The sequence below is a fragment of the Hemitrygon akajei genome, chromosome 4 (genome assembly GCF_048418815.1).
Source record: "Hemitrygon akajei chromosome 4, sHemAka1.3, whole genome shotgun sequence".
NCBI classification, from domain to species: Eukaryota; Metazoa; Chordata; class Chondrichthyes; order Myliobatiformes; family Dasyatidae; genus Hemitrygon; species Hemitrygon akajei.
In genome coordinates this window covers 34,189,439-34,214,645 of record NC_133127.1, presented here as the reverse complement: position 1 = coordinate 34,214,645, position 25,207 = coordinate 34,189,439, and the positions used below count along the sequence as shown (strand labels likewise).

Below are 25,207 nucleotides of genomic sequence, written 5' to 3'. Positions count from 1 at the left end.
TCACTTTTTTTTAAGAAGTGACCTGTATAATTTCTGTCTGAAAAAGATGCCAAAATATTATTTACCTTTATGGATTGTTACTTCCTGACAGCCAAATCCTCAGGTTAAGCCCTTAAGCAGGTCAATAATACAACACCACGTCACTTTAACTCCTTTGTTGCTATGGTGATACTACAGCTCAGTGACTGGTTGGATGCTTTCATTTTGTCCTTCACAGTGGACAGATATTATATAATGTGAGTGAAATAAATAAGTCAAATAAATAATAAAAAGGCCAGCAAGTATCATTCTGAGGAGGAAAAATAGAGTTATTAAAATTAGAGATTTAACCCTCTCTCTCTCTCAAACACCACACACGATTTCCCTCACAAAAGAATGGCCATCTACTAGGCTTGAATTAATTTGTCATCAGTGGCAAAATGGATCAGCTACGGAGCAGTGCTTGCCGCAGACTGCCAGTGCAGGAGTAAAGATGCCCATCTCTAATCTCACAACAAGACCACAGGGATTGGTGCATGGGTCCCAACTATTCACAACTTACATCACTGCTTTTGCCAGGGAGTCCACATGACACATCTCCAATGTGGTGGTGAGGAGTGAGAGGTGTGTAAAGAAATTTCCAGAGCTTGCACAGTGAGTGGAGGGACCAGTTACACAGAACACAGCACAGCTGTTTGGCCCATGATGTTGCACCAACCTTTTAACCCGTTTTAGGATCAACCTAACCCTTCCCTCCGACATAACCCTCCACTTTTCTATCACCCATGTGTTCTAAGAGTTTCTTAAATCCCCCTAATGTATCTGCCTCTACCAACACACCCGACAGGGCGTTCCATGTAGTCACCGTTATCTGTGTTAAATAAAAAACCTACCTCTGACATCCCCCTATACTTTCCTCCAATCACCTTAAAATTATGCCCCTAGTATTAGCCATTTAGCCCCGGGAAAAGGTCTCTGGCTGTCCACTTGATCTATTTTGTGCACCTCCATCAGGTCACCTACCGTCCTCCAAAGAATTACATAACAGATGGAGTACAAGACGGAAAATGTGAGGTTACTACTTCAATAGAAAAACAGAAATGCAAGGATTTTACTTTACATGGTGAGAAATTGGGAACTTTTCACGCTCAAGGAAATTGGGGTTCCTGTTCACAAGTCACTGAAATTATCGTGCAAGTGTAGCGGGCCTTTAGGAAAGCAAATGGTTGGCCTTTATTGTAAGTAATAAACTTAAAAAAGTAAAGATTTCTTACCACAATAGAGAAGGCCTTGGTGACACCACACCAAGAGCATTGGTATATTTTGTCACTTTACCTTACTTAAAAGGATATACTTGGCTTAGGGAGAGTGCGCTAAAGATCCACGAGGCTGATTCCAGGTCTGTCATATAAGCAGAGACGGAGGAGGCTCTGCCTCCGTTTACCAGAATTTAGCAGAATGACAGGAGACATGCAATATACTTAGACAAGGCAGATACAGGAAGATTTGCCTGGCTGAGGTGAATAAATCTAGGGTTCACATAGGGTCCAAAATAAGAGGCAGTTTATTTAAGGTGAAATTTGTTTGTGATGAATGGTTGCCATTTTTTAACCTGGAAGGCAGTGGAAGCTGACACGTCACCAAGAAGATCTGAATGTAGATTTCTGGATATCAAGGAGTATGGGCGGATGGTAGGAGAATGCAGCTGAGGTGGGAGATTAGCTGTCACTAAAGACTTTCTACCTACTGTGGAGTGCCTTCTGACCGTATGATATGGGGAAGCCGCTGCACAGGACTGAAAGAGGCTGCAGATGGTTGTAAACTCAGCCAGCCCCATCACAGGCACTAGCCTCCCCACCACACAGGACACCTCCAAAGGCGATGCCTCGGGATGGCGGCATCCATCATTAAAGACCTTCGCCGTCCAGGATAGGCCCGCCTCTCATAACTAGCATCAGGGAGGAGGTCCAGGAGCTGGGGGACACACCCTCAATGCCTCAGGAACAGCTTCACAGATTTCCGAACGGTCCTGGAACCATAAGCATTGCCTCACTATTTTGCTGCACCGTATTTCTCATTGTAACTTCAATAGTAATTTTTTTTAATGTATTGCACTTTGCTACTGCCACAGAACATAGGACAGAGATAGTAAACCTGCTTTTGATGTCGTTGAATAGCAGGGCAGGCTTAAGGGTTCAAATGGCCTTCACGGGCTCCCATTTCTCATCCTGTTATACAGGTTTACGCACCCAAGCACGCACATCCACTCGCCCAGAAAAGTAATAGATTCCAAGCAATTCTATCTCCATTTTTGAAAAGAACAGTTCATAATCTTAAAGCCGACGTGCCCTATCATCTCAGTGCTCTGTTAGACTGTCCATCACCACCCAGCCGTATTTTATTAACCTGTCACAATAAACCGGTACACTTGTTCACAGCCAAAGCTACCAGCCAGCAAAATGCTTAAACTTTTAACAGCCGCTTACGTGATTAGATAAAAAGATATATTTTCAAAGAAGGGTTAAAGGATTGGGTTTCACGGAATCCTACCTCGCCCCCCTGCGCTGTGTGGTCTGAAACTGACTCAAAGGTGCTAATCCTCCGGAGAATTCAGCAGTCAAGTGAGGGTAACCCAACTATGGCAATTAAATCTTCTCTTTCACCCGCCCAGTTCTCTCCGAAAGCACAACTTCGCTTGCTCGGCTCTCGGCGCCGCAAACTTTCTCCCAATCACGGGCTGCTGCGGAGCGGACTGCAACCCGCACTTTGCAGTTTATGCAAGAGCAGGGATTAGGAAAAAGACGAGGCTTATGTTTACATTTTATTTACCTTCTGGGGTGGAACGCACTTGCTTGCTTGCCGCGCACCGCCTGTTTCTCTTTCGCTGCGACTGTTACATCTCTTCCATTATCTGCAAAGACGGAATCGGTGTTACTGCTCCAGCTTGCAATGGGCATGCAAAAAAACTCAGATACTGACAGGCAGGCGTGAGCCGCTACAAATACCAATTCACTTAAATGTCGTAGTTTTTCTCTATTTTGCCCCCCCCCCTCCCCCAGTCAGATTTAATATCACTGGCATATTTCGAGAAATCTTGTTTTGCGGCAATACAAAATTACCAAAGTTACTAAGTATATATACTCTACACACACACACACACACACACACACACACACACACACACACACACACACACACACACACACACACACACACACACACACACACACACACACACACACACACACACACACACTGAAAAGAGCAAAATATATTGGGGTCAGAAATCTGATGGCAGAGGTTAAGAAACACTTCTGGAAATGTTTAACCTGTCTTCAAGCTCCTGTACTTCCCCCTTGATGGTAGCAATGAGAAGTGGGCATGTCCTGGGTGATGGGGGCCCTTATTGAAGTATGCCACCTTTCCGAGGCATCGCCTTTTGAAGATGACCTCCATGCCTGGTACCCATGATGGAGCTAGCTGGGGTTGTAACCCTCTGCACTGTTTTCAGATCCTTGTGCCCCCCTCCCCACGACCAGAAGGTGATCCCAGTTATAAAGCTCTCCATGGAACTTCGGTAGAAATTTGTTAGAGTCTTTGTTGACATATCAGGTCTCCTCAAACTCCTAATGGAGTATAGCCGCTGTCATGAATTCTTTGTAATGGTATCGATAGGTTGGGCCCAGAATAGGCCTTTAGATATGTTAGCTTCCAGGAGTTTGAAACTTTGTGGTTGTTGCTTGCAGCCTGCCTGTGTACAATAGTGCAGTGTCTCTCTGCACTCAGTGTAGGCAGGGTGTGAGAGGCATTGGTTTCTCTCAGCAGAAGTAATTAACTGCGAGTGACAAATTTTGATCCTAAGAACTGAGCTAATTGCTTCGGGTGGTTGCTGCTTTTACTGATATTAAATCAACAATAAACCAGAGCACGGAGGAGATTCTATCCGTTGGGAATCAGGTGTCCCAGTTTCCTGGAGAAGTCCATAAAACTGCAGGGTGCCTGAATTACACAGAAGTCCCTGTGCGTGTCAGCAATTAGGACTTCTGCATTCATTTTTAAAATCTTATTTCGGATTGTCTCAGAAAGCTTGGCACAGTTTTGGCAAGGATGTCATTCAGTGGGAAAGGGTGCAGAAAAGTTTCATGGGGTGTTACAGGGCTTGACTTATACACTGGGACTCTTCTCCCTGGAGCGCGGGAGGTTGAGGAGTGACCTGATAGAATAATTGAACAGTACAGCACTGTACGGATCCTTTGACCTACAAGGCTGGCATTCTAAAAGTCTCTTAAATCTCCCTAACATATCCACTTCTACCGGCACCCTTGGCAGTGCATTCCATTCACCTGCCACGCTGTGTGAAAGACCTATATCTGACAGACATGAGAAAGTCTGCAGATGCTGGAAATCCAATACAACACACACAGAGTGCTAGAGGAACTCAGCAGGCCAGGCAGCGTCTACGGAAAAGAATAAACAGTCGACGTTTTGGACTGAGACACTTCATAAGGCCTCTGGCATCCTACCTAAACTTTCCTCCAATCACAAAGTCGTAGAAGCCACTTCTGCCTTGAAGAGAGCTGGCTGTCTACTTTATGCCTGCTTATACACCTTTATCAAGCCACCTCTCATTCTCCTTCTCTCCGAAGAGGAAAACCCTAGCCACTCAAACTGCCCACCTAAGACACGTTCTCTAATCCAAACAGCATCCTGGTAAATCTCTTCTCTGAAGCTTCCGCATCTTTCTATAATGACATGACCAGAACTGAACACAACATTCCAAATGTGGGCAACACACCATACACTTCTTACCCTCTTTCAAACTGCACAGCAACTTTCAGCACCTATGGATACAGACCATATAGAAGCATATAAAATTCAGATTCAGATTCAGTTTATTGTCATTTAGAAACCACAAATGCAATGCAGTTAAAAAATTAGACAACGTTCCTCCAGAATGATATCACAAAAACACACGACAAAACAGACTACACCAGAAAATCCAGATAACGTTTGGCAATCCCCAATCCAGTGTCCGGAGAGGCTGCTGCGTATTTATATCGCGCTACCATCTTGGCGCATCCCCAGAAAGGAGCTCCAATCCCACCAGACAAAACAAGACCAAAAACTAAAGCTACAAGACCTGCACAAAACCACATAGTTACAACAGTGCAAACAATAGCATAATTGAAAAAAAAACCATGGGCACAGTAAAAATAGTCCAAAGATGTTAAAAGACTGTAAGTTCAAAAGAAACCACCACACAGTTTCCACAAGTCCTCAGGGTCCCGATAGACTCGTCATCCCACGCAGGTGGCAGAAGGGAATAGCCCCGCTATGGACTTCCACGGCAACGCCCGACTCAGCCTCGCAGACGCAGCACACAATGAAAGCTATTAAGCTAAAATTATAAGGGATAGAAGTTCACAGAGCCATTGCCAGAGTGCGGAGTCTAATATTAGAGAGCATAGGTTTAAAATGAAATGGAAAGTGTTAAAAGGGAACTGAGAGGGAACAATCCACACAGAGAGTGGTGAGAGTAAGGAAAGGGCTGCAAAAGGAAGGTGTCAAGGCAGATCTAGTTACAACATTTAAAATGCTTCTCGGATACTTGAATAGGAAAGTTATAGTGAAGTATGGGCCAAACATAGGCCCATACCTAGGCATTGCCTAGGTAGATAACTTGGCAGGCATGGATAAATTGGGCCAAAGGGCCTGTTTCTGTACTATACTATGTTAGTGATTTTCATGTATATAGTGTCTACCACATCCTTAACATCCTTGCTATCCTCTATTCCAAAGTGCATTACTGCTGAGGAAATAACCCTCCTATTTTCAGATTTCTGAGTTAAGTGGTTGGAATTCAGGCTGCCCATAGTTATAAATTGTCTCCAATGCTTTGTAATATCCAAGAGTGTTGTCAAATAATACTGCTTTAAAACTGATCCTATTGTCCACCAAATCTGTCCTATCAAGCATTCATTTAGAAAATCTTGAATTGACTTCCTTTTTATACTCCCCTAATTCCACTCAAATCCCTCCCAGTATTCTACCACATACTACAACCTAGGGGCAATTTACAGTGACCAATTAACTTATCAACCTGCACATTTTTGGGACATGGGAGGAAAACACAAGAATTCACTTAGCGAGAACATGCAAGCCCCACACAGACATCACTGGTGATTAGGACTGAACCCTGTAGAATTTGAGACCGATCAAGATAAAGGACTCGGTCAGCTGAACAAATGTTTGATCAAGGAAGTCGGTCTTAAAGAGAGAGACGGAGAGATTTAAGGAGGTTCTTCCAGAACTACCAGAGGTACATACACCAGAAATCTGAACACTGATTCTAAGATGTCACTTCAGTTTAGGAGTTACTTTTGCTGTAGCAAGGACTGCACACAACAATGTGATAATGAGCGATAATTAGTGATGTTGACTTAGTGTTAAATAATAGGTAAAGGACTGGGGGTGGTACCAATGTTCTTCAAATGGTGTCATAATACCTTTGAAGTCTACCCGAGAAAGTACTTGGGACCTGTGTTTAACAATGCATCCAAAAGGCAGGAGCGTTGACAGTGAGCACTCTCTCTGTCCTGTATTGCTGAGTGATCTGGGATTTGTGCTCTAGGGTCTCTCCCATGAACACATACCTAATTGGTTACAAATGCTTCAGGGCATTGATGGTTGGAACTGTTCCAGGAAAAGGCATGTTATTTGATTTTTTTTGCTGTAATTTACAGCTTGTTTTTCTTTTTAAAATGGAATTTTCACGATTTTTATTCCCTTGAGTTTTTTTAAAAAAAAGTTGAAACCTAAGTGTGCTTTCAAGGTCAGCATTTATTAGGCAACACGAGTGAATCTGCAGATGCTGGAAATAAATAAAAACACAAAATGCTGGCAGAACTCAGCAGGCCAGACAGCATCTATGGGAGGAGGTAGTGACGACGGGCCCGAAACGTCATCACTACCTCCTTCCATAGATGCTGTCTGGCCTGCTGAGTTCTGCCAGCATCTTGTGTTTTTATTTTTCAGCATTTATTAGTTATCTTTATTTTCCTCAAAGGAGGCAGTGAACCAACTTCTTGAAGCATGTCACTTCTAAGGAGCTCCTGCACACTTGTGGATGGGGAGTTCCAGAAAGTGGCCCAAAAATATGGAAGGAATAGCAATATATATCCAAGCAGAGAAGGCATAGCGCATAAGATGCTGGAGGAACTCAGTAGGTCAGACAGCATCTATGGAGGGAAATGGACAGCCAATGTATCAGGTCGAGGTCTCTCTCTTGGAAGAGACAGCCAGTATTAAAAGGTGGAGGGAAGGGATGGTGCAAGAATTAGCAAGGGATAAGCAGGCCTGATGAAGGGGCTCGGCCCAAAACATCAAACTGTTTACTCTTTTCCACAGATGCTGCCTGGCCTGCTGAGTTCCTCCAGCATTTTTTGTGTGTTTTGGATTCCCAGTATCTGCAGAGTTTCTCGTGTAAGGGATCAGTGGACTCAGGTGCGGAGGGGTGATAGGCGGGGATCGGAAATAGCACCAGAATCTGGGAGGGGCAGGTCGATGTGACAAAGAGCTGAACAAGATGGAGTCTGAGGGAGGAAGCAGGAGAATGGTATCAAAAGAGGGAGGAGGGGAGAGAAGATGGGAGCAGTGGGGGTGGGAAGCCAGTGAGAAGTGTGCGTTGGTGACGAGCAGATGGAGTGGATGGAAGAGAGGAAAGGAAACTGGTGTGTGTGACTTAGAAAAAACATTGGAGTTTTTGGTCTTTCCATTCTATTGCTTCTCATGTACCTCTGGAGGTAAAGGTTTTATCTGAGAAGCTTTGGTTGTCTTGTAGGTATCTTTGCAAGGAAATTGGAAATCAGAATTGATTGACTTTATTCTTGAATGCAAAAATGCTCAGGAATAATTAGTTCCTATGACTGTGGGACCAACAAGAAACAAACATATAGCTCAGTTGGCACTGAGCTAAAGCTGGCCAGAACTAATAAAGGACTGTCACTCTCAGAATGTAAACTCTTGAAAATAAGGAAAAGGAAGTGCTGTAATTACTACATTCTTGCAATTTAATTTATGGATGCAGTAAACAGATCATTGCATTTAAGGCAAAAAAATTGCAATGTTTATGGCGTCAAGTGATTCCAAAAAAGCTAAAGGAAATATGGACAGAAATGGAACAAGATTTATTTTCTAGTGGGGCCCTGGGAGCATTTCAATCCAGTAAATATTAACCATTCAACTTTGTTAACTTTATCTTGGGACTTTCTCAACATTTTGGAATCTCCTGGTACGGTACCTTTCTAACCTAAAATAATTTTTCACGGAGGAGAGATGCTGTAGAAACATAAACCAAGCAGTGTGTAAACTACAGCACAGTCCTGCACAATTTTCTGCCACGTGGTCAACTTAACCCTATATTTTAATGGCAAATGGCCAATAACTTATAAAGGTAAAGATTACCTTTATATGTCATATGTACAAAGGGTGATTGATAAGTTCGTGGCCTAAGGTAGAAATCAATTTTAGAAAAACTAGCACATTTATTTTTCAAAATAGTCCCCTCCTACATTTACACACTTAGTCCAGCGGTCGTGGAGCATATGGATCTTGGACCTCCAGAAAGTGTCCACAGCAGGGGTGATTGATAAGTTTGTGGCTTAAGGTAGAAGGGGATGAGTTATACAGCTCTTGTTACATGCACATGCAGTTCAACTCTTTGAGTGATTATGCAGAAAGTTTGAAGTCAATAACTCATCTCCTTCTACCTTAGGCCATGAACATCAATCACCCTGATGAGTTATTAACTTCAAACTTTCTACATAATCACTCAAAGAGGAACTGCATGTGTATGTGAGGAGAGCTGTATAACTCATCTCCTTCCACCTTAAGCCACAAACTTATCAATCAGTCCTGCTCCGGACACTTTCTGGAGGTCCAAGATCTGTATGCTCCACGACCACTGTACTAAGTGTGTAAATGTAGGAGAGGACTATGTTGAAAAATAAATGTGCCAGGTTCTCTAAAATTGACTCCTTCTACCTTAGGCCACGAACTTATCAATCACCCCTCGTACATCAAAACATATAGTGAAATATGTTACTTGTGACAAATCAAACAGTGAGAATTGTGCTAGGCCGCGCTTCTGGCACCAACATAGCATGTCCACAATTCACTAATCCTAGGGGTATATCTTTGGAATGTGGGAGGAAACCGGAGCACCAGGAGGAAAGTCACTTGGTCATGGGGAGAACATACAAACCCCTCACAGGCAGTGATCTTTCAGTTGGCACTGCAATAGTGTTGTACTAACCTCTACACTACCATGCCACCCCAACTTTTGTGATACACGCTACCAATGTAATGGCATTATATTCAATATTCGTTCCCTGTTCGTTACCGTCTCTGTGGGACAAGATCAAATAAAGGTGAGTTTGGAACAGGTGGAGGTGAGGGCAGATTATTAAGACTGAGAATATATTCTGAATCGAAATTTTCAAATATAAAATATTTTATATATAAAGTTTCAGAAAGCTTAAAATGATTCAAGATCAGAGTTACAAATTGTGTTTTGATGAAGCAAATAAGTTCCTTCTCCTTTTAGATTTTGGCCAAAGCAAACTGGGAAAGTACATTTAGTATAAATACATAATGTATTTTCAATTTTAAAACTTTAAAAGCTGAGGTTAGAAACTGCTTCTCAGACAGCTCCAGTCACATTTTAAAGGGAATACAGAGTAAATATTAGATACAGATGATAAGAGAGCAAAGTATGGGGCGAGTTCAATGTCAGCAGAGTACAAATATCAGCAGTATTTTTCACCAATAATTCACCAGCATTTTTTCACTTTTTAATTTCTGTTTAAAAAACCATTGCAAGCATAAAATATAATCCCAAATGGACAGTATTTTCCAGTAGCTTTAGAACATTTTGATACTTAGAGAATTTAAACTTTAGATAGTCACTTTAAAAAAAATCTGCTGATTCACTTAATGAAATAAAGTGCACCTCTCTTCTCTTTTTAATATACTAATGCTATTCACAGCATAGTAATTTTTGACTCTTCTGCACTAATGAACTTCAAAACCTGCACTTTTGAGCACCCATTTGGTATTGTCTTTATTTAGTCAATGAGTCTTAGAGCATTACAGCACAGAAACAGGCCCTTCAGCCCATCTAGTCTGTGCTGAACTGTTATTCTGCCCAGTCCTATTGACCCACACCAGGACCATAGGCCTCCCATCCATATACCTATCCAAACTTCTCTTAAGTTTCTCTTTACTCAGTGGCCTTCCTCCATTTGTTATCTATCCTTGCAATTAATAAACTGAAACAATTTTCTCATTAACACATGTGAAATTAAAAATTATTAGAGGATCAGTAATGAGTGGTGAAGCTCCAGGTGTTTAAGATTGAAGTTTTACCCAAGATTTAATTAATTTTAAACATATATTTGGACTGAAGAGGCAGATTTTTGCAGCATCAGTTCGGAAGACAAACATTATTATTCCTTACAATCTACAACAATTGGATAACATTTGGTATCAAATCCATTTCAGACTGAGCATGATGATCTCTGACCTCAATTATGTCTTGTCGTAGAATCATAGAAAGTCTGAGCATAGAAGGAAGCCTTCCTGCATGTAACAAACATGTTGGCTTTTAAAGGCTTTTAGGCCTGGTGAGGGTTTTTGCCAATCTTTCAGGCAGAGAGTTCCAGATTACTGAAAAATTAGTAATTTTCCATTACTGAAAAATCCTTAATGTCCTTCCTTTAAATTCCATGTCCTTTATTTATTATAATTTCTAACTTATCATCATTATATGCCATGTCATATGACATTGGTGATCATGGTCTTTTGACCATAATTGTTCTTGGCAAATTTTTCAACAGAAGTGGTTTGCCATTGCCTTCTTCTGGACAATGTCTTTATAAGATGGGTGACCCCAGCCATTATCAATACTCTTCAGAGAGTATCTGCCCTGCATCAGTGCTGGCATAGTAAGAACTTCTGATATGCACCAGCTGCTTAAATGACCCCCACCACCTTGCACCCATGACTTCATGTGACCCTGATCGGGGGGAGGGGGCGCGCAGAGGTGGTGGAGCTAAGCATCTCTAACTAAGGAATTAAATCATCCCTTTTCACCTTAGTTAGGCTTCACAAACTGCTGAACCATTTTTATTTTTTCACAATTGTAGATTGGTGTCCAGAAATGTACCCTATACTTGAATTGTGGAGTAAATAATTTTTATGCACTTCCAGTATGAATTCTCTGCTCTGTTATTTTCATGATCAATAAACACAATATTCTATTTCGTCCTGTTTCATTCTACATAAGGTCCGTCCATTCACCGCTTTAATCTATCTATCTATTACTTAGATTGTCTCATTGTTGAATTGTAGGAAACACTGCAGCCAATTTGCAGCTTCCAAGAGAAAGAAAAATGATCAAAAATTTTATTTTGAGTGATTCGAGTGAAGGATGAATATTACCCAGGACACCAGGGATCACTCCACTGGTTTCTGATATATACCATTGAGTCATTTGCATCCAACTCCAAGACTCCTAGGTTAACGGTTTATTAAGATGACATTACCTTGGCTCGTGTTGCACTGAAGTTTAAACTAGCATTTTGTACTTGAGTGTCTCCAGTAGGACTTGAACCCCCAAATGTCCTGGGTCAGAGACCATAAGACCAAAGCACCATCAGACATAGGAGCAGAATTAGGCCATTCAGCCCATCAAATCTGCTCCACCATTCCGCCATGGCTGATTTATTATCCCTTTCAACCCATTCTTCTGCCTTCTTCCTGTAACCTTTGACACCTTTACTAATCACAAACCCATCAACCTCCACTTTAAATATACCCAATACACAGAGCTAAGAATATTACCAAACATGACACATGGCTGACATATGGCAGACGATAACGTTCCTCATTCATCTCTCTCACACTGCCCTTTGGAACACCATCTTCATTCCCAGCATATCTAAATGCCATTCACTTTGGAAAGGCAGGCGTGAGATAATGCAGACCATTAGCTCTCATCCTAACAGACTTGAACATTTTTTCATTCAACCAGGACAGTCATGAGCAATTGACGGCATTTTTGCAGTTTTCAAAACTTACATCTATTAAACTAAACAAAATTACTTTGGAGTTTTCTATTTGTCTTCCAGGAGCTCATTTACATTTAATGAAGCATCTGGAAAGAATTTGGATTTTATGATTGGCCGACCTTTGTGTAATACTGTAGCTACATGCTGCAAATGTCCCGTGTCACATTTCCTTTGCTTCATATGAATCTTGAAAATGATCCCCAGCAGTGTAGGGCACTGCAGGATAATGTTTCATACACCTACAACATGGACTTAAACACTGACACTTTGTACGCTCCACCACATCAAGCCCTGCCAGTCCAATATCTTAAGAGTAAATACTCGGTTACTGTATTATTCATGTTTATGCCTCTGGGGAAGCTTTACACTCAAGTCAAAACATTTAATTCACGGCACGGGCCATGTCACTGCAGAGGCCTTTGTAGTGTTCTTTTCAATAGACACTAGAGTAGTCAGTATTATGTTGTTATGAATCTCCTGGTTTGTTTTATAATGCTCTCTCAAGTACACCATTAATTTCTACAAGTATTGCTCTAACAAGAGCTGGGATATGCACAATGCCCAGGCTAGTTAGGTATCCTGAGCTGCTGTGCCAAACCTTTTCTTCACTATTTTTCTACTAACATAATTAAAGATCCCCGAAGCCATCTGATGTTTTCTTTGAGACCCTTACATTCATTGAAGTGCTTTGTTGGTAGACACGATGAGGGTGAGGTAGGAGGAGGGGTCCAGGATTGCAGAGAATGATCTCAGATTGTTGAAGGCAGGAACGGGTTGATAAGGGTAAAGTGCTGATTAGGGATGTTCAAGTCAAGTCAAAGTAAGTTTATTACCAAAGTATGTATATGTCACCATTTACTCCTTAGAGATTCATTTTCTTTCAGGCATGCACATGAAAATAAAGAAATCCAATGGAATTTTTGAAAAAAACTGAACATAAATAAAGTCTGATAGACAACTAATGTGCAAAAGAAGACCAATTGTGCAAACAAACAATCAAATACATAAACAAATGTATATAAGCAATGCTGAGAACATGAGCTCCATAGTCCTCGAAAGTGAGCCTGTTGGTTGTGGAGTTAGGTGAGTGAAGTTAGCCATGCCCGATGTTTGTAGGGTAATAACTGTTTCTGAATATGGTGATGAGTGAATTAAGGCTCCTGTCATCTTTTGCCTGAAGTAGTAGCGAGAAGAGAGCATGGCCTGGATGCTGGGGACCCTTGATGATGGATGCTGCTTTCTTGTGGCAGTGTTCCTTGTAAATTCACTCAAAGTTGGGGATGTTGGACAGGAGGGTGGAAAATAGAACTAGGGAGAGTCAAAGTCTTTGAAGGATTTAAGAAGAGAAGGAGAATCTTCAAGGCATATTACTCTGTTTGAGGCCTCAAACTACTTTGCTCTGTGTTACGTAAACCCCGTAACCAGGTAACTTACCAGCAAAGATAGATGGATCAGCTGAGTCGGATGCTACTATTTTCAACCGTTTTATTCAACAAGGGCACAAACATATGGTTAATACAAAACATTCAGATCATCAAAACTCAATCTAAAACACCGGTGTAATAATAATCATTCAAAACACAAGCTCGATCGTCGTCTAGGGGTAATGTAGATTTTATATCGTTCACTGGATATCTAAAAGTCTTTTAGATCACGGCAGTTTCACTTAGTTGCCGGCGGAAGTGTTGCGTTGGTGCACTTTTAGTTAGAAAGACAGAGAACATGAAGCATTTACCCGACAGGTTTTCCAACCTGTAGGAGGTAGTCGGAAGTCTCGTTGGGGGAATGGACTCTCATCTGTGGCTTCCCCTGTAGCTAGGCCGTCTTCCGTGGTGAAGTCGCCAATCCCAGGCAAGGGAAGGACGCACACGAACCCCACCACCGGCTGTAGCTATTAGAACGCTGTCGCAGGATTTCTAGCGTTTCTCCTTCGTGTGTTTCCTTGGTGCATCTGAGGGTCCTCCCCTCAGACCCGCCTTTATACTTCTTCACGGGATCGCAGGTGTCAATCAAGTTGCAGGTAATGCGATCTCTCTCTCAACCAGCCCACCCTGCCCGAGGGCTTTTCAGGTGGTCTCCATGAGACAATAGTCAAAGTCACTTTTATTCTGCTTCTTGGGAGAACGTGGTCTTTCGCACGTCTCTCTCTCTTGGGTCAGTTGACCCCCCTTAACTAGAGTTCTTGCGATTTTCACAAAGGAGGGGGGATGTTGGACAGGAGGGTGGAAAATAGAACTAGGGAGAGTCAAAGTCTTTGAAGGATTTAAGAAGAGAAGGAGAATCTTCAAGGCATATTACTCTGTTTGAGGCCTCAAACTACTTTGCTCTGTCAGAGGCATTGCATTGAAGTAGGCATTTGATTTCCCTGTGCATGGAGGACCCATGTTGAAGATTAGTGTCATGCAGGTGTGGGCTTTATTGTGGAAAACCTTGTGGTGTAAATAACAGATGGTAGGTGGAAGAAGTACAAGATCCTGCTGCAATTTCTTCTTCCTCGGCCATCCATCGTATTTTTGATGATGACTGAGGCCTGGGCAAGGTTGTATGGAAGACCAGCAGCTGCCCAAGCTGCAAGTCTCCCCTCTCCACGCCACCGGTTGTCCAAGGGAAGGGCATTAAGACCCATACAACTTGGCACCGGTGTCGTCGCAGAGCAATGTGTGGTTAAGTGCCTTGCTCAAGGACACAACATGCTGCCTTAGCTAAGGCTCGAACTAGCGACCTTCAGATCACTAGAATGACGCCTTATCCACTTGGCCACGTGCCACACAGATAGAAGTTTATAAGATGATGAGAGGCATAGACAGAGAGATCGCTGTACATGCCATTCTGCTGGAGGATATCCAGATGGAATATGAGATATTGCTCCTCGATCCTGAGAGTGGCCAAATTGGTATTGGCAAGTAGAATTGAAATGGTGGCCACCGGAAAATCAAGAATTAAAGTTAGTTTGATAGCTGGATGGATCTTGGACTGAGCTGTTTCAAAAGACTGAGGTGGCTAGATTGGAGTCACCATGGCTTAAATTATGGTTAAGAATGATTTCAAATTATTTTTATATCTATATCAGTGTCTGTGACTCCATTATGAAGGAATGTTCCTGTAATCTAGAGTTAGAAGTAATTATTTTTATTGGCAAGCACCTCATAGGTTTTCAGACCTCAAGTGCCTGAAGCTGTGAATGAAGCACCATCCATTCTAAATGAACATACTCACAGAACGGGTTCAGAATTATAGCAGCAAGATCAAACTTCGTAATCTTTGTGGTCATATCCAGGTCTGCCTGGTAACTTTAGACAGAAGATTTGTTGTGTGACTCAAAGACTGGAACTAAATTGAAAACCACAAAACCCTCAAGCTGGCCTGCTTCACATTTGTTTATTAGTATCTCAATTGTGATATCAAATGCAACCATTTATGCTATTTGAAAGCTTATCCTTTCTGATAATCTTACATCAAAAGGCGATACCATTCAGTCCATTGGTCCTGCTACTAGCTCTGGCAGAAACAAATTCAGTTGGATCTCTTCCATCTGCCTTTTCAACGTCCCTCCACAATTGTTTTTTACCTACTACATACAAGTAATTATCAAAATCATGATTGAATCTGCTCTCATTCTCTATTCAGGGCCATGCGTTCCAGACCACAGTAACTTGGTAGGTGCACAATTTCACTTCATTTCTCCACTGTATCCCTTGTCTTACCTGAAATCTTTGGACACTGGCCCTCCTTTAGATGGAGGCACATTCTTCTTATCCACCCAATTCAAATACCTCGTAACTCTCAACACTTCTAATAACATCCTTTAACCTGTAACCTTGAACAATACCACTTGCTGTTGTTGTCTTTCCTCTTTGTCATCACTTTGGAAAACGTCCTCGGATCCCTTCCAATCCTGTCTGTCATTTGTTACCAAGAATTGGACACAAGATGTTGTCTAGGCTGAACCAATGATTATTGGAAGCACAACTTCCTTTTTGTTTAATTTTAAGGTTTTGTTTGTTCACTGTTTACCACGTCCCAGTTTTGTGTCATAAGACCATAAGATATAGGAGCAGAATTAGCCCCTTTGCCCCATTGACTCTGCTCTGCCATTTCATCATGGATGATCCAATTTTCCTCTCAGCCCCAGTCTCCTGCCTTCTCCCCTTATCCCTTCATGCCCTGACCAATCAAGAATCTATCAAACTTTGCCTTAAATATACATAAAGGTGTGGTCTCCATAGCTGCCTGTGGCAAAAAAATTCCACAGATTCACCCCCCTCTGGCTAAAGAAATTCCTCCTCATCTCCGTTCTAAGAGGACGCCCCTCTATTCTGAGGCTGTGTCTTCTGGTCTTAGACTTCCCCACCATAGGAAACATCCTCTCCACATCCACTCTATCAGGCCTTTTACCACTTGGTAGGTTTCAATTAAGTCACCACATAGTCTTCTGAATTCTAGTGAATACAGGCCCAGAACCATCAAATGCTCTTCATATGACAAGCCATTCTGTCCTGGAATAATTTTTGTGAACCTCCTTTGAACCTTCTCTAGTTTCAGCACATCCTTTCTAAGATACGGGGCCCAAACCTATTCACAATACTCCAAGTGAGGCATCGCTAGTGCTTTATAAAGCCTCAACATTACATCCTTGCTTTTATATCCCAGTCCTCTTGAAACGAATGCTAACATTGCATTTGCCTTCCTCACCTCAGACTCAACCTGCAAATTAACCTTTAGGGAATCCTGCACAAGAACTCCCAAGTCCCTTTGCATCTCAGTTTTTTGTATTTTCTCTCCATTTAGAAAATAGTCAACCCTTTCATTTTTCTACCAAAGTGCATAACCATACACTTCCTGACACTGTATTCCCATTGCCATTTCTTTGCCCATTCTCCTAATCTAAATCCTTCTGTAGCCTATTTCCTCAAAATTAACTGCCCTTGCACCTAACTTCATATGTCAGCAAAATTTGCAACAAAGCCATCAATTCCATCATCTAAATCATAGATATATAATGTAAAAAGAATCAGTCCCAACAAAGACCCCTGTGGAACACCGCTAGTCGCCAGCAGCCAACCAGAAAAGGTTCCCTTAATACCCACTCTTTGCCTCCTGCCAATCAGCCACTGCTTTATCCATGCTAGTATCTTTTCTGTAATACCATGGGCTCGTAGCTTGATAAGCAGCCTCATGAGTGGCATCTTGTCCAAGACCTTCCAAAAATACAAGTACACAACATCAACTGATTCTCCTTTGTCTATCCTGTTTGTTACTTCTTCAAAGAATTCCAACAGATTTGTCAGGCAAGATTTTCCCTTGAGGAAACCATGCTGACTACAGCCTATTTTATCACGTGCCTCCAAGTACCCTGTGACTTCATCCTTAATGATCAACTCCAACATCTTCCCAACCTCTGAGGTCAGACTAACTTGCCTATAGTTTCTTTTCTCCTTCCTCTCTCGCCTCTTGAAGTGTGGAGTGACATTTACAATTTTCCAGTCTTCTGGAAAATTACCCATAGTCCTCTATTTTTCTAAGCTCCATGTACCTATCCAGGAGTCTCTTAAAAGAATGCCTCAGCATTCCCATCTCTGGACTGGAGTGCTGTGGCCATTAAACCGCTCAGAACAATTGTCATTCCGTTTACCAGTTCCATTCCCACTGGATTTAGTATCTAATCATTTAGGAAATCTAAATATAATTAAACCTGGTTTATTAGACAACATGGCTTTATGAAAGATATCTTTCATACTTGAACTTGATCATATTTGACACTTTTGATTAAATCTTTTTAGGATGTAACAGGGAGCATTGACAGTAGGGAACCTGATGATGTAACATACTTAGATTTCCAAAAGACAAGGTGCTACAGAGGAGGCGAAAGCATAAATCACTCAATGTTTTAGGAACAGCTTCGTGTCCTCTGCCATCAGATTTCTGAATGGCCCATAAACACTACATTATTTTGCTCCCTCTTTGCATTCTTTATTTATTTTTTATACTTCTTATTTCAAACAATAATGGTTGACTATGTATTGCACTCGACTGCTGCTGCAGACCAACACATTTCATGTTAGCAAAAGTGATTCTGAAATTAAAAGCGCATAGATATGAAGGAAGTGTGTTTGAATGGATTGAAGCCTAGCTCCCTCTTAGAAAACAGAGAGTTGGAATAACCATATCCAGGTCAGACTGGTAGTGGAGTATTGCAGAGATCAGTTCTTAGGCCTCAATTAATGACCTGGATTGAGGAATAGTATGTAAGGTTTTCAGATTTGGCAAATATAAAAATAATTGAAAGGGCGTGTTGCGATAATTTATTGTGATTCTGTAATGGGATACAGACAGACTGATTAAATGGGAAAAAGACTAGCGAATGGAGTTTAAAGTGGGGAACTGTGAGCTTATGCACTTCTGTGAGAAGAATCAAAGGGCAGACTATTCTGAAGAGGGACTGCAAATGAGTGATGTACAGAAGGAATTAGGTGTTTACGTACATGAATGACAACAAAACTAGTAGGCAGGCCCAACAAGTGGTTAAGAAGGCAAGTAGGATGTTGGCCTTCATTGCGATGGATTTAGAGTCTAAGAACTCTTCACGGGCTTCCAGCTGGGTGCTGGTATCAATTATAACTGATGGTTTATCCCTGATGATGATGGCAGAGTTTGACATTGAAGCATCAGCTATAAACAATACCTGTACCCGGCTGGAAGCCCGAGAAGAGTTTATTCGTCAAATATACCGGGAAAGCTCTGGATCCTTTTTCAAGAACGGGGAGGTTGAGTTGTATTTGTGCAGGATGATGCTGAGGCCTCACCCAGAATACTGTGCATGGTTTTGCTTATTTTACCTGAATATATAGCAATATTTTAGGCAGTTCAAAGGAACTTCACCAGGCTAATTCCTGGGATGAGAAGGTTGTCCAACCAATAGAGACCATGTAGTATTGACCTGCGTCCCTTGGAGTTTAGGAGAGCATGGGGTGACATTCTAACACATAAGGTTCAGAGGAGCTTTATAGGGTAGATGTTCAGATGTTTTCACTAGCATGAAAGTCTGAAACAAGGGGACGTAGCTACGAGATAAGGGGCTGGTCATTTAAAACTGAGGCATTGTATTAGATGGCCAACCACTGTGAAATTTATTCACAAGGAGGAAGACACACACTCAGCATTTTAGGAACTGCTTCATCCCCTCTGCCATCAGATCTCTGAATGGACAATGAACCGATAAACCCTATCTCACTATTTTTGCACTGCTTAATTAAGATTTATATAGATATTATGATTGATAGTATATTTTATGTACTGCTGCCACAAGATGACAGATCTCAGATATAATAAAGCTGATTCTGATTCTGAGAAGAGAGAATCTGCAAAAAGGAAAAGCAACATGATGATCCACAAACCAACAAAGTTCCACGCCTGATTCTGAATAACTTTCGCTCTCTCAGGGCCCATTTTATCACATTGTTACTTTACTGAACCCTATGATCATTACTTTAATTTATTACCCTTAGATTGTCTGAAGTCTAGAAAACCATTCTGTGGCATCATAGTAACACCAGAAGGCTAACGATGTTTGGAAGCTCTGCCTCCCCCTGCCATTTAGTAAATGATGACTGAATTTGCTTACAAGTCAATTAAACCAAATGAACCCAATCTACCTTGCTGTGCAAACGAGATTTCAATTGCTTATCTCTGCAGGAGACCCAACTAAAGTGTGGATCAGCAATAAACAACAGATTGGCAATTGCAGGTTACTTGTTCCTTGTACTCAAACAGAAGGCACAATATTATTGGAAGGTCCCCCTTTCATAAATGATATTGTATATTATATTATATTTGCTTTATAAATGGATCATATAAAATCCCAGCTTCCTGCTACCTTGGATTCTTTCCAGTTTGCCTACTGCTCAAAGTAGTCCACTGATGATACCATAGCTTCAGCCCTCCACTCTGTCCTGTCCCACCTAGAATATGATGTCTCACACTCCAGGAGGTTGTTCATCGACTTCAGCTTGACGTGTAACACGATCGTCCCTCAGAGTCTGGAGGGGAACTGTCCTCATGCGATTCAACACCCCTTTCTGTAAATGGATCTTGGACATCTGAATGGGGAGACCCCGGTCAGTCTAACTTGGCAGCAACACCTCAGGCTGCATCGCTCAGCGCTGCCGTTTGATCACGACTGCATTGCCAGATTCATCTCAGACTGCATCATTAACTTTACTGATGGTACTACAGTGGTTGGCCTCGTCAGTAACAATGATGAGTCAGAGTACAGAGAGGAGGTTGAGAGGCTTGTCGAACGGTGTTGGAATAACAACCTGAGTCTCAACGTGGACAAGGCAAAAAAGATGATTGCGGAGTTTAGGAAGGCAGAGGTCGATCACTTTCCATTGCGCACCCGTGAGCGAGCAAACAGCAGAAAATTCCGTGGTGTGCACATTAACGGATGATCTAACCTGGACGACAACACCTCTTCACTAGTCAAGAAGGTACAGCAGTGACCACTCTTTCTGAGGAGACTGAGGCATGCAAGGCTCCCGCCCCCATTCTAACAGGAGCACCATCGAGAGTGTCCTGTCTGGCTGCATCACCGTGTGGTGTGGAAGCCGGAAGGCATTGGACTGCAAGACCCCACAGACCTGCCAGGAGAATCATCGGGGTCTCCCTCCCTCCCATTTGTGACATTTAACAGGAGCACTGCAGACAAAGGACCCAAGGTGTTGTTGGGGATCCCTACAACCCATCCCGCACTCTGTTTGACCCACTACCGCCAGGAAGGAGATACTGAAGCATCAGGACTAGCACTGCCAGACTGGGTAACAGCTTCTTCCCTCGAGTCGTGAGACTAATGAGCACCCTGCCACCTCTCGTCACTAAGACATCGAGCTGTTTACTGTTCACCTGTCCTGCGCTTTCCTACGTGCATTTTTGACTTTATTAACTTACTTACAGTGTAATTCTTTTGGTTTTGTTGTGTATGATATACACTGCGTGTGTGCACCGTGGTCCAGGGGAACATTGGTTCGTTTGGTTGTATATATGTACGGTCAGACGACAATAAACTGGAACTTGAGCTTGATTTGCCAAAGGCAGAAAAGGTTGACTGTGCATTGTTTGTACCTGCATATAGAAACATTGCTCGGGACTTTGGAATGTTCCCTGGCGGTGGTATTCGATACCTGCCTGGAATGTTGGCACAGAGCTAAAATGACTCAGCTGACGGCTGTGTCTGTACTGATGGCCCTGTTGGTGTAGTTTGAAACACTTTACCTCCAGTCACCAAACTCATTATTCAGGGGTGAGAAACAGAAGATGTGTGTCAGCTCAGTGTCTTTCACCAAATAAAATAAAGCCTCTGTGTGTCAAATGGTGTCAGTTTGCAAGGCATTTACACATATGCGACACTAAAGACATGTAGCCCATCCACGGAAAACATTATCAAGCATACTTCCCCACACACAACCATCCTAGCCTGTGTCTGTCCACCTCTCCTATTTTAAATGAAATGAGATGTGTTTCTGTCTTGAATGCTTCTAAGGAAGTCTTTCTCTAAAATACTAAGATAAAAGAAATTACTTTCATCCCTCTGTAATCAGGCACTTGAATGGACCTCTTGTGCAATAAAGTGGACCCTTGATCTTCAGTTTCCCTCGTTATGATCTTGCACCTTATTATCTAGAGTTCCTGCACTGCACTTTCCCTGTAGCTGTTACACTTTATCCGTATTCTGATATCGTTACCTTGTACTACCTCATGCCCTGTGTAATGATTTAATCTGTAAGAGGCTTTTCACTGTACATCTGTACACCAGTACATGTGACAATAATAACCCAACTGAAGATGTTTGAGAAGAAAGACTTACAGGAATAGTTCCGGGGAGTTCAGTTGGATGGTTAGAGCAGGGAAGCTCTCTGGCCCCTGTGGTTCTTTTCTTTGGCTGAGAGCAGATTTGACCCATAAAGTCATGACGGGTTTAGATGGGGCAAATTTAGTCAGAAGAAATAAGAGACGAGGAGTCCTGATGAAGTGTCTTGGCCCGAAATGCAGACTGTTTATTCTTCTCCATAGATGCTGCCTGACCTGTTGAGTTCCCCCAGCATTTTGTGTTTGTTACTCTGGATTTCCAGCAGCTGAAGAATCTCTTGTGCTTAAGAGGCAAGGAGAAACTTTTGTATGCACTGAAGAGTTAGGACTTGGAATTCACTACCCGGAGGCAGAGGATGTCTTCAGAAGAGATTGGAACAAAATACTCCGGATAGGGAAAATTAAAACCAGAAGACACAGCACTCGGCAGGTCAGGCAGTATCCTGGGGCGGGGGGCGGGGGTGGTGTGGTGGAGTACGGAGTCAACACTACAGAACCAGTTCTGCTCCTCTTCCCATGGATGAATGCCTCGGGATATGCTCTTCTGGTTTCTATGAAAGGGAACTGGATAAGCACTGAAATAATGCACCTTGCAGGGCTGTGGGGAAAGAATGGGACAAATGGGGTTCTCCGCTAGGAGCTTGCCTTAAGCTTGATGGGCTGAGTGGCTTCCTGGACACTGTAATTATTCAACAATTACTATTTTACAAAAGTGCTGTTGACATGTTGTTGTCTAATAATGAACTGGGAAGCGAGTGGCAACCTAATCAGGTTCTTTGAAATAAATAAATGACTTGATAGTTATAGAAACCTAATTCACCAGAGAGAATTCACAACTGGAGTGCAGAAGATTTGAGCAACCCTTTTCAACATGGCATTAGCAATGTTATCTTGCATCAACTTCAGCAGAAATCCAGAATTCCCTTCTTCATGAGCTATATCCCAATGTGTTAGACCAGGGCATCAAAATATCTGTGAATGTTTCAACATGTTGAACCTTGAAGTGGATGGTCTGCAGCAGCAGGTATTTCATAGGTTTATGGCTAATTTGATTGGAACCCCACTTCTGCATTCCTGCCAAACAAAAGAGACTTTTAACCCCCTGCTTCTCCAGAATTTGTCAACCACAGCCTTAAAAATATTCAAAGATCCAGAGGTCTCTTCTGAGAACACAAATCTTGTCTCATATCTGCTTCAAATGGAAGATTGGTTATTTTAAAAATGGTAATTCTCTAATTTTAGACCTTCCACAGGAGCAAATATCTCGTGTGATGTAAAAAAAATGATGATTGTAAAAAGTTTTATACATCTCAATTAAATTCCTTCTCTTTTCTAAAGTTCAAAGTTCAAAGTAAATTTTATTGTCGAAGTACATATATGTCACCATATATAACCCTGAGATTCATTTTCTTGCATGCGTACTCAATAAATCTATAGAATAATAGCCATAACAAAATCATGAAAGATTGCCCAATTAAGGTGTTCAGCCAGCGTGCAGAAGACAACAAACTGTGCAAATACAAAAAGAAGGAATAATAATAATGATAAATAAATAAGCAATAAATATTGAGAAAATGAGATGAAGACTCCTTGAAAGTGAGTCCATTGGTTGTGGAAATACTTCAATGATGGGGCAAGTGAAGTTGAGTGAAGTTATTCCTTTTGGTTCAACAGCCTTGTGATTGCAGGGTAATAACTGCTCCTGGACCTAGTGGTGTGAGTCCTAAGACTCCTGTACCTTCTTCCTGATGGCAGCAGTGAAAAGAAAGCATGTCCTGGGTACCTTGATGATGGATGGTGCTTTCCTGCGACAGCATTTCATGTAGCTGTGCTCAGTGGTAGGGAGGGCTTTGCCCATGATGGACTGGATTGTATCCACAACTTTTTGTAGGATTTTCCATTCAAGGATATTGGTGTTTCCATACCAGGCCGTGGTGCAGCCATGATATATATGATATATCATATAGGTTATATCATATAACCTGTATGATCTAGGTTTGTCATAACTTTAGATGTCATGTTGAATCTCACCCAGGACAGTTCGTCCAGAATAATAACACCTAGGAATTTAAAATTCCTAACCTCTGATCCTCCTACGAGGACTGGCTCATGGATCTCTGGTCTCCGTCTCCTGTTCCTGTGGTTACAAGTGTAGCCAATTCAACTTTTTCTCCAAGGACAATCACTTATTACAAGTATTAGTCTGGTAAATTTTCTCTGAACTGTCTGAACAATGTATTAAAATTTGTCCTTAAAAAAACAGTATTTTATATAGTTCTCCAGTTGTAGTCTCAACAATGCTCTATTTCAACAGAAACAAAATCTCCCTACATTTTTGTATTCAAGTATCCATGGTAATAAATGATAACTTTCTATTAGCATTCCTATTCATCGATTGTACACATCACTGGACAGTTTACTGTTTTCCATAGATGCTGTCTGGCCTGCCGAGTTCTTCCAGTATTTTGTGTGTGTTGCTTGGATTTCCAGCATTTCAAATTTATCTATGTTTGTGCATCACCATACCTGTATTTTAGCCTTTTACAAATGCTTCTTTTTTCAGCTTTCTGCCAAAATGGATATTTTCATATTTCCCCACATTCCTTTTGCCGGATCTTTATCCACTCACTTAACCTATTTTATAACATCTTTTTCATGTCCTCTGCGCAGCTTAATTTCCTATCTTTGTCACCTTCATTTCAGTCATTTAAACTTGCAAAGAGGAAAAAAGCTACCCAAGCACTAACCCCTGTGATTTATCATTAACGACGTCTCAACAACCAGGAAGAAAATACCCATTCATACCGACTTTTCCTTGCTTGTCAGCTAGTCGTCTTCTTATTCCGATGTTACCTCTTGTACCTGCACTTTGTTTCCTGCAATAACATTTCTTGCAGCATCTGATCAAATACTTTCTGAGGATCTAAATATAGTACATTGATCAGATCCCCTTTATCCATATCACGTTACTTTTTCGACAGACTGCAATAAATTGGCCAAACATGATGTCCCTTTCACAAAATCATATTGACTTTACTGATTACCTTGATATTTTTTCACTAAGTGCCCTGCTATAAACTTTAATAATAGCTTGTAATAGCTTCTCAGTGATAGATATAAGCTGACCTGATCTGTAGCTTCCTGCTTTTTGTCCCTTTCCTTTTTTGAAGCAGCTTTTATCACTCTGAAATAGCTTGGTATCATCTGAAAATTTCTTAGCCTTACCTGTTCCATTAAGT

At 41.7% G+C, this 25,207-nt stretch overlaps 1 protein-coding gene across 2 annotated transcripts in view; it reads right to left on the bottom strand.

The window, feature by feature from the left end:
• The window catches only part of LOC140726206 (fibroblast growth factor receptor 3-like), a 271,549-nt gene that overhangs the window by 175,728 nt on the left and 70,614 nt on the right, over positions 1 to 25,207 (bottom strand). The window contains exon 2 of one of the 2 annotated variants that reach the window (XM_073042271.1): positions 2,809 to 2,890. The gene's annotated coding sequence lies outside the window, so the exon portion shown is untranslated. Of the gene's footprint in view, positions 1 to 2,529; positions 2,684 to 2,808; positions 2,891 to 25,207 lie in introns of those variants that run through there. The other variant, XM_073042272.1, reaches the window with a different exon arrangement.